The sequence below is a fragment of the Neolamprologus brichardi genome, chromosome 15, assembly GCF_056152115.1.
Source record: "Neolamprologus brichardi isolate AB-2024 chromosome 15, ASM5615211v1, whole genome shotgun sequence".
Classification (NCBI taxonomy): Eukaryota; Metazoa; Chordata; class Actinopteri; order Cichliformes; family Cichlidae; genus Neolamprologus; species Neolamprologus brichardi.
The window spans coordinates 26,647,284-26,661,782 of NC_142118.1; positions in this window are offsets into that span (position 1 = coordinate 26,647,284).

Sequence of the window (14,499 nt, forward strand, 5' to 3'; positions counted from 1 at the left end):
TAGGTTTTCATTATGTGAATAACTTGAAAATCTTAGCTCAAACAGCTGCAAAACCTGTGTGCCCAGCACGGGGATATTGAATCTGATAAGATAAAGCCATATTTATGTGTGTCTGAGTCTTCTATCAAACGTTACAGCTATTTATATGAAGTTGTACAAAAACGCTTTATTTCCTCAAGCCAGTGCGTTTCTTACGATTACATGCATTTGAATGGGGAGCTCGCCCGAAACAAAGTATAGGTTTTCATTATGTGAATAACTTGAAAATCTTAGCTCAAACAGCTGCAAAACCTGTGTGCCCAGCACGGGGATATAGAAGTCTATGAGATAAAGCCATAAATATGTGTGTCTGAGTCTTCTATCAAAACTTACAGCTATTTATATGAAGTTGTACAAAAACGCTTTATTTCGTCAAGCCAGTGCGTTTCTTACGATTACATGCATTTGAATGGGGAGCTCGCCCGAAACAAAGTATAGCTTTTCATTATGTGAATAACTTGAAAATCTTAGCTCAAACAGCTGCAAAACATGTGTGCCCAGCTCGGGGATATAGAAGTCTATGAGATAAAGCCATAAATATGTGTGTCTGAGTCTTCTATCAAACGTTACAGCTATTTATATGAAGTTGTACAAAAACGCTTTATTTCCTCAAGCCAGAGCGTTTCTTACGATTACATGCATTTGAATGGGGAGCTCGCCCGAAACAAAGTATAGGTTTTCATTATGTGAATAACTTTAAAATCTTAGCTCAAACAGCTGCAAAACCTGTGTGCCCAGCACGGGGATATAGAAGTCTATGAGATAAAGCCATAAATATGTGTGTCTGAGTCTTCTATCAAAACTTACAGCTATTTATATGAAGTTGTACAAAAACGCTTTATTTCGTCAAGCCAGTGCGTTTCTTACGATTACATGCATTTGAATGGGGAGCTCGCCCGAAACAAAGTATAGGTTTTCATTATGTGAATAACTTGAAAATCTTAGCTCAAACAGCTGCAAAACCTGGGTGCCCAGCACAGGGATATAGAAGTCTATGAGATAAAACCATAAATATGTGTGTCTGAGTCTTCTATCAAAAGTTACAGCTATTTATATGAAGTTGTACAAAAACGCTTTATTTCGTCAAGCCAGTGCGTTTCTTACGATTACATGCATTTGAATGGGGAGCTCGCCCGAAACAAAGTATAGGTTTTCATTATGTGAATAACTTGAAAATCTTAGCTCAAACAGCTGCAAAACCTGTGTGCCCAGCACGGGGATATTGAATCTGATAAGATAAAGCCATATTTATGTGTGTCTGAGTCTTCTATCAAACGTTACAGCTATTTATATGAAGTTGTACAAAAACGCTTTATTTCCTCAAGCCAGTGCGTTTCTTACGATTACATGCATTTGAATGGGGAGCTCGCCCGAAACAAAGTATAGGTTTTCATTATGTGAATAACTTGAAAATCTTAGCTCAAACAGCTGCAAAACCTGTGTGCCCAGCACAGGGATATAGAAGTCTATGAGATAAAGCCATAAATATGTGTGTCTGAGTCTTCTATCAAAAGTTACAGCTATTTATATGAAGTTGTACAAAAACGCTTTATTTCGTCAAGCCAGTGCGTTTCTTACGATTACATGCATTTGAATGGGGAGCTCGCCCGAAACAAAGTATAGGTTTTCATTATGTGAATAACTTGAAAATCTTAGCTCAAACAGCTGCAAAACCTGTGTGCCCAGCACGGGGATATAGAAGTCTATGAGATAAAGCCATAAATATGTGTGTCTGAGTCTTCTATCAAAACTTACAGCTATTTATATGAAGTTGTACAAAAACGCTTTATTTCGTCAAGCCAGTGCGTTTCTTACGATTACATGCATTTGAATGGGGAGCTCGCCCGAAACAAAGTATAGGTTTTCATTATGTGAATAACTTGAAAATCTTAGCTCAAACAGCTGCAAAACCTGTGTGCCCAGCACGGGGATATTGAATCTGATAAGATAAAGCCATATTTATGTGTGTCTGAGTCTTCTATCAAAAGTTACAGCTATTTATATGAAGTTGTACAAAAACGCTTTATTTCCTCAAGCCAGTGCGTTTCTTACGATTACATGCATTTGAATGGGGAGCTCGCCCGAAACAAAGTATAGGTTTTCATTATGTGAATAACTTGAAAATCTTAGCTCAAACAGCTGCAAAACCTGTGTGCCCAGCACGGGGATATAGAAGTCTATGAGATAAAGCCATAAATATGTGTGTCTGAGTCTTCTATCAAAACTTACAGCTATTTATATGAAGTTGTACAAAAACGCTTTATTTCGTCAAGCCAGTGCGTTTCTTACGATTACATGCATTTGAATGGGGAGCTCGCCCGAAACAAAGTATAGGTTTTCATTATGTGAATAACTTGAAAATCTTAGCTCAAACAGCTGCAAAACCTGTGTGCCCAGCACGGGGATATTGAATCTGATAAGATAAAGCCATATTTATGTGTGTCTGAGTCTTCTATCAAACGTTACAGCTATTTATATGAAGTTGTACAAAAACGCTTTATTTCCTCAAGCCAGTGCGTTTCTTACGATTACATGCATTTGAATGGGGAGCTCGCCCGAAACAAAGTATAGGTTTTCATTATGTGAATAACTTGAAAATCTTAGCTCAAACAGCTGCAAAACCTGTGTGCCCAGCACAGGGATATAGAAGTCTATGAGATAAAGCCATAAATATGTGTGTCTGAGTCTTCTATCAAAAGTTACAGCTATTTATATGAAGTTGTACAAAAACGCTTTATTTCGTCAAGCCAGTGCGTTTCTTACGATTACATGCATTTGAATGGGGAGCTCGCCCGAAACAAAGTATAGGTTTTCATTATGTGAATAACTTGAAAATCTTAGCTCAAACAGCTGCAAAACCTGTGTGCCCAGCACGGGGATATAGAAGTCTATGAGATAAAGCCATAAATATGTGTGTCTGAGTCTTCTATCAAAACTTACAGCTATTTATATGAAGTTGTACAAAAACGCTTTATTTCGTCAAGCCAGTGCGTTTCTTACGATTACATGCATTTGAATGGGGAGCTCGCCCGAAACAAAGTATAGCTTTTCATTATGTGAATAACTTGAAAATCTTAGCTCAAACCGCTGCAAAACATGTGTGCCCAGCTCGGGGATATAGAAGTCTATGAGATAAAGCCATAAATATGTGTGTCTGAGTCTTCTATCAAACGTTACAGCTATTTATATGAAGTTGTACAAAAACGCTTTATTTCCTCAAGCCAGAGCGTTTCTTACGATTACATGCATTTGAATGGGGAGCTCGCCCGAAACAAAGTATAGGTTTTCATTATGTGAATAACTTGAAAATCTTAGCTCAAACAGCTGCAAAACCTGTGTGCCCAGCACAGGGATATAGAAGTCTATGAGATAAAGCCATAAATATGTGTGTCTGAGTCTTCTATCAAAACTTACAGCTATTTATATGAAGTTGTACAAAAACGCTTTATTTCGTCAAGCCAGTGCGTTTCTTACGATTACATGCATTTGAATGGGGAGCTCGCCCGAAACAAAGTATAGGTTTTCATTATGTGAATAACTTGAAAATCTTAGCTCAAACAGCTGCAAAACCTGTGTGCCCAGCACGGGGATATTGAATCTGATAAGATAAAGCCATATTTATATGTGTCTGAGTCTTCTATCAAAAGTTACAGCTATTTATATGAAGTTGTACAAAAACGCTTTATTTCGTCAAGCCAGTGCGTTTCTTACGATTACATGCATTTGAATGGGGAGCTCGCCCGAAACAAAGTATAGGTTTTCATTATGTGAATAACTTGAAAATCTTAGCTCAAACAGCTGCAAAACCTGGGTGCCCAGCACAGGGATATAGAAGTCTATGAGATAAAGCCATAAATATGTGTGTCTGAGTCTTCTATCAAAAGTTACAGCTATTTATATGAAGTTGTACAAAAACGCTTTATTTCGTCAAGCCAGTGCGTTTCTTACGATTACATGGATTTGAATGGGGAGCTCGCCCGAAACAAAGTATAGGTTTTCATTATGTGAATAACTTGAAAATCTTAGCTCAAACAGCTGCAAAACCTGGGTGCCCAGCACAGGGATATAGAAGTCTATGAGATAAAGCCATAAATATGTGTGTCTGAGTCTTCTATCAAAACTTACAGCTATTTATATGAAGTTGTACAAAAACGCTTTATTTCGTCAAGCCAGTGCGTTTCTTACGATTACATGCATTTGAATGGGGAGCTCGCCCGAAACAAAGTATAGGTTTTCATTATGTGAATAACTAGAACAATATTAGCTCAAACAGCTGCAAAACATGTGTGCCCAGCACAGGGATATAGAAGTCTATGCGATAAAGCCATAAATATGTGTGTCTGAGTCTTCTATCAAAAGTTACAGCTATTTATATGAAGTTGTACAAAAACGCTTTATTTCGTCAAGCTAGTGCGTTTCTTACGATTACATGCATTTGAATGGGGAGCTCGCCCGAAACAAAGTATAGGTTTTCATTATGTGAATAACTTGAAAATCTTAGCTCAAACAGCTGCAAAACCTGTGTGCCCAGCACGGGGATATAGAAGTCTATGAGATAAAGCCATAAATATGTGTGTCTGAGTCTTCTATCAAAACTTACAGCTATTTATATGAAGTTGTACAAAAACGCTTTATTTCGTCAAGCCAGTGCGTTTCTTACGATTACATGCATTTGAATGGGGAGCTCGCCCGAAACAAAGTATAGCTTTTCATTATGTGAATAACTTGAAAATCTTAGCTCAAACCGCTGCAAAACATGTGTGCCCAGCTCGGGGATATAGAAGTCTATGAGATAAAGCCATAAATATGTGTGTCTGAGTCTTCTATCAAACGTTACAGCTATTTATATGAAGTTGTACAAAAACGCTTTATTTCCTCAAGCCAGAGCGTTTCTTACGATTACATGCATTTGAATGGGGAGCTCGCCCGAAACAAAGTATAGGTTTTCATTATGTGAATAACTTGAAAATCTTAGCTCAAACAGCTGCAAAACCTGTGTGCCCAGCACAGGGATATAGAAGTCTATGAGATAAAGCCATAAATATGTGTGTCTGAGTCTTCTATCAAAACTTACAGCTATTTATATGAAGTTGTACAAAAACGCTTTATTTCGTCAAGCCAGTGCGTTTCTTACGATTACATGCATTTGAATGGGGAGCTCGCCCGAAACAAAGTATAGGTTTTCATTATGTGAATAACTTGAAAATCTTAGCTCAAACAGCTGCAAAACCTGTGTGCCCAGCACGGGGATATTGAATCTGATAAGATAAAGCCATATTTATATGTGTCTGAGTCTTCTATCAAAAGTTACAGCTATTTATATGAAGTTGTACAAAAACGCTTTATTTCGTCAAGCCAGTGCGTTTCTTACGATTACATGCATTTGAATGGGGAGCTCGCCCGAAACAAAGTATAGGTTTTCATTATGTGAATAACTTGAAAATCTTAGCTCAAACAGCTGCAAAACCTGGGTGCCCAGCACAGGGATATAGAAGTCTATGAGATAAAGCCATAAATATGTGTGTCTGAGTCTTCTATCAAAAGTTACAGCTATTTATATGAAGTTGTACAAAAACGCTTTATTTCGTCAAGCCAGTGCGTTTCTTACGATTACATGGATTTGAATGGGGAGCTCGCCCGAAACAAAGTATAGGTTTTCATTATGTGAATAACTTGAAAATCTTAGCTCAAACAGCTGCAAAACCTGGGTGCCCAGCACAGGGATATAGAAGTCTATGAGATAAAGCCATAAATATGTGTGTCTGAGTCTTCTATCAAAACTTACAGCTATTTATATGAAGTTGTACAAAAACGCTTTATTTCGTCAAGCCAGTGCGTTTCTTACGATTACATGCATTTGAATGGGGAGCTCGCCCGAAACAAAGTATAGGTTTTCATTATGTGAATAACTAGAACAATATTAGCTCAAACAGCTGCAAAACATGTGTGCCCAGCACAGGGATATAGAAGTCTATGCGATAAAGCCATAAATATGTGTGTCTGAGTCTTCTATCAAAAGTTACAGCTATTTATATGAAGTTGTACAAAAACGCTTTATTTCGTCAAGCTAGTGCGTTTCTTACGATTACATGCATTTGAATGGGGAGCTCGCCCGAAACAAAGTATAGGTTTTCATTATGTGAATAACTTGAAAATCTTAGCTCAAACAGCTGCAAAACATGTGTGCCCAGCACGGGGATATAGAAGTCTATGAGATAAAGCCATAAATATGTGTGTCTGAGTCTTCTATCAAAAGTTACAGCTATTTATATGAAGTTGTACAAAAACGCTTTATTTCGTCAAGCCAGTGCGTTTCTTACGATTACATGCATTTGAATGGGGAGCTCGCCCGAAACAAAGTATAGGTTTTCATTATGTGAATAACTAGAACAATCTTAGCTCAAACAGCTGCAAAACCTGTGTGCTCAGCACGGGGATATAGAAGTCTATGAGATAAAGCCATAAATATGTGTGTCTGAGTCTTCTATCAAAAGTTACAGCTATTTATATGAAGTTGTACAAAAACGCTTTATTTCGTCAAGCCAGTGCGTTTCCTACGATTACATGCATTTGAATGGGGAGCTCGCCCGAAACAAAGTATAGGTTTTCATTATGTGAATAACTTGAAAATCTTAGCTCAAACAGCTGCAAAACGTGTGTGCCCAGCACGGGGATATTGAATCTGATAAGATAAAGCCATATTTATATGTGTCTGAGTCTTCTATCAAAGGTTACAGCTATTTATATGAAGTTGTACAAAAACGCTTTATTTCGTCAAGCCAGTGCGTTTCTTACGATTACATGGATTTGAATGGGGAGCTCGACCGAAACAAAGTATAGGTTTTCATTATGTGAATAACTTGAAAATCTTAGCTCAAACAGCTGCAAAACCTGGGTGCCCAGCACAGGGATATAGAAGTCTATGAGATAAAGCCATAAATATGTGTGTCTGAGTCTTCTATCAAAAGTTACAGCTATTTATATGAAGTTGTACAAAAACGCTTTATTTCGTCAAGCCAGTGCGTTTCTTACGATTACATGCATTTGAATGGGGAGCTCGCCCGAAACAAAGTATAGGTTTTCATTATGTGAATAACTAGAACAATCTTAGCTCAAACAGCTGCAAAACCTGTGTGCCCAGCACGGGGATATAGAAGTCTATGAGATAAAGCCATAAATATGTGTGTCTGAGTCTTCTATCAAAACTTACAGCTATTTATATGAAGTTGTACAAAAACGCTTTATTTCGTCAAGCCAGTGCGTTTCTTACGATTACATGCATTTGAATGGGGAGCTCGCCCGAAACAAAGTATAGGTTTTCATTATGTGAATAACTTGAAAATCTTAGCTCAAACAGCTGCAAAACCTGGGTGCCCAGCACAGGGATATAGAAGTCTATGAGATAAAGCCATAAATATGTGTGTCTGAGTCTTCTATCAAAAGTTACAGCTATTTATATGAAGTTGTACAAAAACGCTTTATTTCGTCAAGCCAGTGCATTTCCTACGATTACATGCATTTGAATGGGGAGCTCGCCCGAAACAAAGTATAGGTTTTCATTATGTGAATAACTTGAAAATCTTAGCTCAAACAGCTGCAAAACCTGTGTGCCCAGCACGGGGATATTGAATCTGATAAGATAAAGCCATATTTATATGTGTCTGAGTCTTCTATCAAAACTTACAGCTATTTATATGAAGTTGTACAAAAACGCTTTATTTCGTCAAGCCAGTGCGTTTCTTACGATTACATGCATTTGAATGGGGAGCTCGACCGAAACAAAGTATAGGTTTTCATTATGTGAATAACTTGAAAATCTTAGCTCAAACAGCTGCAAAACCTGGGTGCCCAGCACAGGGATATAGAAGTCTATGAGATAAAACCATAAATATGTGTGTCTGAGTCTTCTATCAAAAGTTACAGCTATTTATATGAAGTTGTACAAAAACGCTTTATTTCGTCAAGCCAGTGCGTTTCTTACGATTACATGCATTTGAATGGGGAGCTCGCCCGAAACAAAGTATAGGTTTTCATTATGTGAATAACTTGAAAATCTTAGCTCAAACAGCTGCAAAACCTGTGTGCCCAGCACGGGGATATTGAATCTGATAAGATAAAGCCATATTTATGTGTGTCTGAGTCTTCTATCAAACGTTACAGCTATTTATATGAAGTTGTACAAAAACGCTTTATTTCCTCAAGCCAGTGCGTTTCTTACGATTACATGCATTTGAATGGGGAGCTCGCCCGAAACAAAGTATAGGTTTTCATTATGTGAATAACTTGAAAATCTTAGCTCAAACAGCTGCAAAACCTGTGTGCCCAGCACGGGGATATAGAAGTCTATGAGATAAAGCCATAAATATGTGTGTCTGAGTCTTCTATCAAAACTTACAGCTATTTATATGAAGTTGTACAAAAACGCTTTATTTCGTCAAGCCAGTGCGTTTCTTACGATTACATGCATTTGAATGGGGAGCTCGCCCGAAACAAAGTATAGCTTTTCATTATGTGAATAACTTGAAAATCTTAGCTCAAACAGCTGCAAAACATGTGTGCCCAGCTCGGGGATATAGAAGTCTATGAGATAAAGCCATAAATATGTGTGTCTGAGTCTTCTATCAAACGTTACAGCTATTTATATGAAGTTGTACAAAAACGCTTTATTTCCTCAAGCCAGAGCGTTTCTTACGATTACATGCATTTGAATGGGGAGCTCGCCCGAAACAAAGTATAGGTTTTCATTATGTGAATAACTTGAAAATCTTAGCTCAAACAGCTGCAAAACCTGTGTGCCCAGCACGGGGATATAGAAGTCTATGAGATAAAGCCATAAATATGTGTGTCTGAGTCTTCTATCAAAACTTACAGCTATTTATATGAAGTTGTACAAAAACGCTTTATTTCGTCAAGCTAGTGCGTTTCTTACGATTACATGCATTTGAATGGGGAGCTCGCCCGAAACAAAGTATAGCTTTTCATTATGTGAATAACTTGAAAATCTTAGCTCAAACAGCTGCAAAACCTGTGTGCCCAGCACAGGGATATAGAAGTCTATGAGATAAAGCCATAAATATGTGTGTCTGAGTCTTCTATCAAAACTTACAGCTATTTATATGAAGTTGTACAAAAACGCTTTATTTCGTCAAGCCAGTGCGTTTCTTACGATTACATGCATTTGAATGGGGAGCTCGCCCGAAACAAAGTATAGGTTTTCATTATGTGAATAACTTGAAAATCTTAGCTCAAACAGCTGCAAAACCTGTGTGCCCAGCACGGGGATATTGAATCTGATAAGATAAAGCCATATTTATATGTGTCTGAGTCTTCTATCAAAAGTTACAGCTATTTATATGAAGTTGTACAAAAACGCTTTATTTCGTCAAGCCAGTGCGTTTCTTACGATTACATGCATTTGAATGGGGAGCTCGCCCGAAACAAAGTATAGGTTTTCATTATGTGAATAACTTGAAAATCTTAGCTCAAACAGCTGCAAAACCTGGGTGCCCAGCACAGGGATATAGAAGTCTATGAGATAAAAACATAAATATGTGTGTCTGAGTCTTCTATCAAAAGTTACAGCTATTTATATGAAGTTGTACAAAAACGCTTTATTTCGTCAAGCCAGTGCGTTTCTTACGATTACATGCATTTGAATGGGGAGCTCGCCCGAAACAAAGTATAGGTTTTCATTATGTGAATAACTTGAAAATCTTAGCTCAAACAGCTGCAAAACCTGTGTGCCCAGCACGGGGATATAGAAGTCTATGAGATAAAGCCATAAATATGTGTGTCTGAGTCTTCTATCAAAACTTACAGCTATTTATATGAAGTTGTACAAAAACGCTTTATTTCGTCAAGCCAGTGCGTTTCTTACGATTACATGCATTTGAATGGGGAGCTCGCCCGAAACAAAGTATAGGTTTTCATTATGTGAATAACTTGAAAATCTTAGCTCAAACAGCTGCAAAACCTGTGTGCCCAGCACGGGGATATAGAAGTCTATGAGATAAAGCCATAAATATGTGTGTCTGAGTCTTCTATCAAAACTTACAGCTATTTATATGAAGTTGTACAAAAACGCTTTATTTCGTCAAGCCAGTGCGTTTCTTACGATTACATGCATTTGAATGGGGAGCTCGCCCGAAACAAAGTATAGGTTTTCATTATGTGAATAACTAGAACAATCTTAGCTCAAACAGCTGCAAAACCTGTGTGCTCAGCACGGGGATATAGAAGTCTATGAGATAAAGCCATAAATATGTGTGTCTGAGTCTTCTATCAAAACTTACAGCTATTTATATGAAGTTGTACAAAAACGCTTTATTTCCTCAAGCCAGTGCGTTTCCTACGATTACATGCATTTGAATGGGGAGCTCGCCCGAAACAAAGTATAGGTTTTCATTATGTGAATAACTTGAAAATCTTAGCTCAAACAGCTGCAAAACCTGTGTGCCCAGCACGGGGATATTGAATCTGATAAGATAAAGCCATATTTATGTGTGTCTGAGTCTTCTATCAAACGTTACAGCTATTTATATGAAGTTGTACAAAAACGCTTTATTTCCTCAAGCCAGTGCGTTTCTTACGATTACATGCATTTGAATGGGGAGCTCGCCCGAAACAAAGTATAGGTTTTCATTATGTGAACAACTTGAAAATCTTAGCTCAAACAGCTGCAAAACCTGTGTGCCCAGCACGGGGATATAGAAGTCTATGAGATAAAGCCATAAATATGTGTGTCTGAGTCTTCTATCAAAACTTACAGCTATTTATATGAAGTTGTACAAAAACGCTTTATTTCGTCAAGCCAGTGCGTTTCTTACGATTACATGCATTTGAATGGGGAGCTCGCCCGAAACAAAGTATAGCTTTTCATTATGTGAATAACTTGAAAATCTTAGCTCAAACAGCTGCAAAACATGTGTGCCCAGCTCGGGGATATAGAAGTCTATGAGATAAAGCCATAAATATGTGTGTCTGAGTCTTCTATCAAACGTTACAGCTATTTATATGAAGTTGTACAAAAACGCTTTATTTCCTCAAGCCAGAGCGTTTCTTACGATTACATGCATTTGAATGGGGAGCTCGCCCGAAACAAAGTATAGGTTTTCATTATGTGAATAACTTGAAAATCTTAGCTCAAACAGCTGCAAAACCTGTGTGCCCAGCACGGGGATATAGAAGTCTATGAGATAAAGCCATAAATATGTGTGTCTGAGTCTTCTATCAAAACTTACAGCTATTTATATGAAGTTGTACAAAAACGCTTTATTTCGTCAAGCTAGTGCGTTTCTTACGATTACATGCATTTGAATGGGGAGCTCGCCCGAAACAAAGTATAGCTTTTCATTATGTGAATAACTTGAAAATCTTAGCTCAAACAGCTGCAAAACCTGTGTGCCCAGCACAGGGATATAGAAGTCTATGAGATAAAGCCATAAATATGTGTGTCTGAGTCTTCTATCAAAACTTACAGCTATTTATATGAAGTTGTACAAAAACGCTTTATTTCGTCAAGCCAGTGCGTTTCTTACGATTACATGCATTTGAATGGGGAGCTCGCCCGAAACAAAGTATAGGTTTTCATTATGTGAATAACTTGAAAATCTTAGCTCAAACAGCTGCAAAACCTGTGTGCCCAGCACGGGGATATTGAATCTGATAAGATAAAGCCATATTTATATGTGTCTGAGTCTTCTATCAAAAGTTACAGCTATTTATATGAAGTTGTACAAAAACGCTTTATTTCGTCAAGCCAGTGCGTTTCTTACGATTACATGCATTTGAATGGGGAGCTCGCCCGAAACAAAGTATAGGTTTTCATTATGTGAATAACTTGAAAATCTTAGCTCAAACAGCTGCAAAACCTGGGTGCCCAGCACAGGGATATAGAAGTCTATGAGATAAAACCATAAATATGTGTGTCTGAGTCTTCTATCAAAAGTTACAGCTATTTATATGAAGTTGTACAAAAACGCTTTATTTCGTCAAGCCAGTGCGTTTCTTACGATTACATGCATTTGAATGGGGAGCTCGCCCGAAACAAAGTATAGGTTTTCATTATGTGAATAACTTGAAAATCTTAGCTCAAACAGCTGCAAAACCTGTGTGCCCAGCACGGGGATATAGAAGTCTATGAGATAAAGCCATAAATATGTGTGTCTGAGTCTTCTATCAAAACTTACAGCTATTTATATGAAGTTGTACAAAAACGCTTTATTTCGTCAAGCCAGTGCGTTTCTTACGATTACATGCATTTGAATGGGGAGCTCGACCGAAACAAAGTATAGGTTTTCATTATGTGAATAACTTGAAAATCTTAGCTCAAACAGCTGCAAAACCTGGGTGCCCAGCACAGGGATATAGAAGTCTATGAGATAAAACCATAAATATGTGTGTCTGAGTCTTCTATCAAAACTTACAGCTATTTATATGAAGTTGTACAAAAACGCTTTATTTCGTCAAGCCAGTGCGTTTCTTACGATTACATGCATTTGAATGGGGAGCTCGCCCGAAACAAAGTATAGGTTTTCATTATGTGAATAACTTGAAAATCTTAGCTCAAACAGCTGCAAAACCTGTGTGCCCAGCACAGGGATATAGAAGTCTATGAGATAAAGCCATAAATATGTGTGTCTGAGTCTTCTATCAAAACTTACAGCTATTTATATGAAGTTGTACAAAAACGCTTTATTTCCTCAAGCCAGTGCGTTTCCTACGATTACATGCATTTGAATGGGGAGCTCGCCCGAAACAAAGTATAGGTTTTCATTATGTGAATAACTTGAAAATCTTAGCTCAAACAGCTGCAAAACCTGTGTGCCCAGCACGGGGATATTGAATCTGATAAGATAAAGCCATATTTATATGTGTCTGAGTCTTCTATCAAAACTTACAGCTATTTATATGAAGTTGTACAAAAACGCTTTATTTCGTCAAGCCAGTGCGTTTCTTACGATTACATGCATTTGAATGGGGAGCTCGACCGAAACAAAGTATAGGTTTTCATTATGTGAATAACTTGAAAATCTTAGCTCAAACAGCTGCAAAACCTGTGTGCCCAGCACAGGGATATAGAAGTCTATGAGATAAAGCCATAAATATGTGTGTCTGAGTCTTCTATCAAAAGTTACTGCTATTTATATGAAGTTGTACAAAAACGCTTTATTTCGTCAAGCCAGTGCGTTTCTTACGATTACATGCATTTGAATGGGGAGCTCGCCCGAAACAAAGTATAGGTTTTCATTATGTGAATAACTTGAAAATCTTAGCTCAAACAGCTGCAAAACCTGTGTGCCCAGCACAGGGATATAGAAGTCTATGAGATAAAGCCATAAATATGTGTGTCTGAGTCTTCTATCAAAAGTTACAGCTATTTATATGAAGTTGTACAAAAACGCTTTATTTCGTCAAGCCAGTGCGTTTCTTACGATTACATGCATTTGAATGGGGAGCTCGCACGAAACAAAGTATAGGTTTTCATTATGTGAATAACTAGAACAATCTTAGCTCAAACAGCTGCAAAACCTGTGTGCCCAGCACGGGGCTATAGAAGTCTATGAGATAAAGCCATAAATATGTGTGTCTGAGTCTTCTATCAAAACTTACAGCTATTTATATGAAGTTGTACAAAAACGCTTTATTTCGTCAAGCCAGTGCGTTTCTGACGATTACATGCATTTGAATGGGGAGCTCGCCCGAAACAAAGTATAGGTTTTCATTATGTGAATAACTAGAACAATATTAGCTCAAACAGCTGCAAAACCTGGGTGCCCAGCACAGGGATATAGAAGTCTATGAGATAAAGCCATAAATATGTGTGTCTGAGTCTTCTATCAAAAGTTACAGCTATTTATATGAAGTTGTACAAAAACGCTTTATTTCGTCAAGCCAGTGCGTTTCTTACGATTACATGCATTTGAATGGGGAGCTCGCCCGAAACAAAGTATAGGTTTTCATTATGTGAATAACTTGAAAATCTTAGCTCAAACAGCTGCAAAACCTGTGTGCCCAGCACGGGGATATTGAATCTGATAAGATGAAGCCATATTTATGTGTGTCTGAGTCTTCTATCAAACGTTACAGCTATTTATATGAAGTTGTACAAAAACGCTTTATTTCCTCAAGCCAGTGCGTTTCTTACGATTACATGCATTTGAATGGCGAGCTCGCCCGAAACAAAGTATAGGTTTTCATTATGTGAATAACTAGAACAATATTAGCTCAAACAGCTGCAAAACCTGTGTGCCCAGCACGGGGATATAGAAGTCTATGAGATAAAGCCATAAATATGTGTGTCTGAGTCTTCTATCAAAACTTACAGCTATTTATATGAAGTTGTACAAAAACGCTTTATTTCGTCAAGCCAGTGCGTTTCTTACGATTACATGCATTTGAATGGGGAGCTCGCCCGAAACAAAGTATAGGTTTTCATTATGTGAATAACTTGAAAATCTT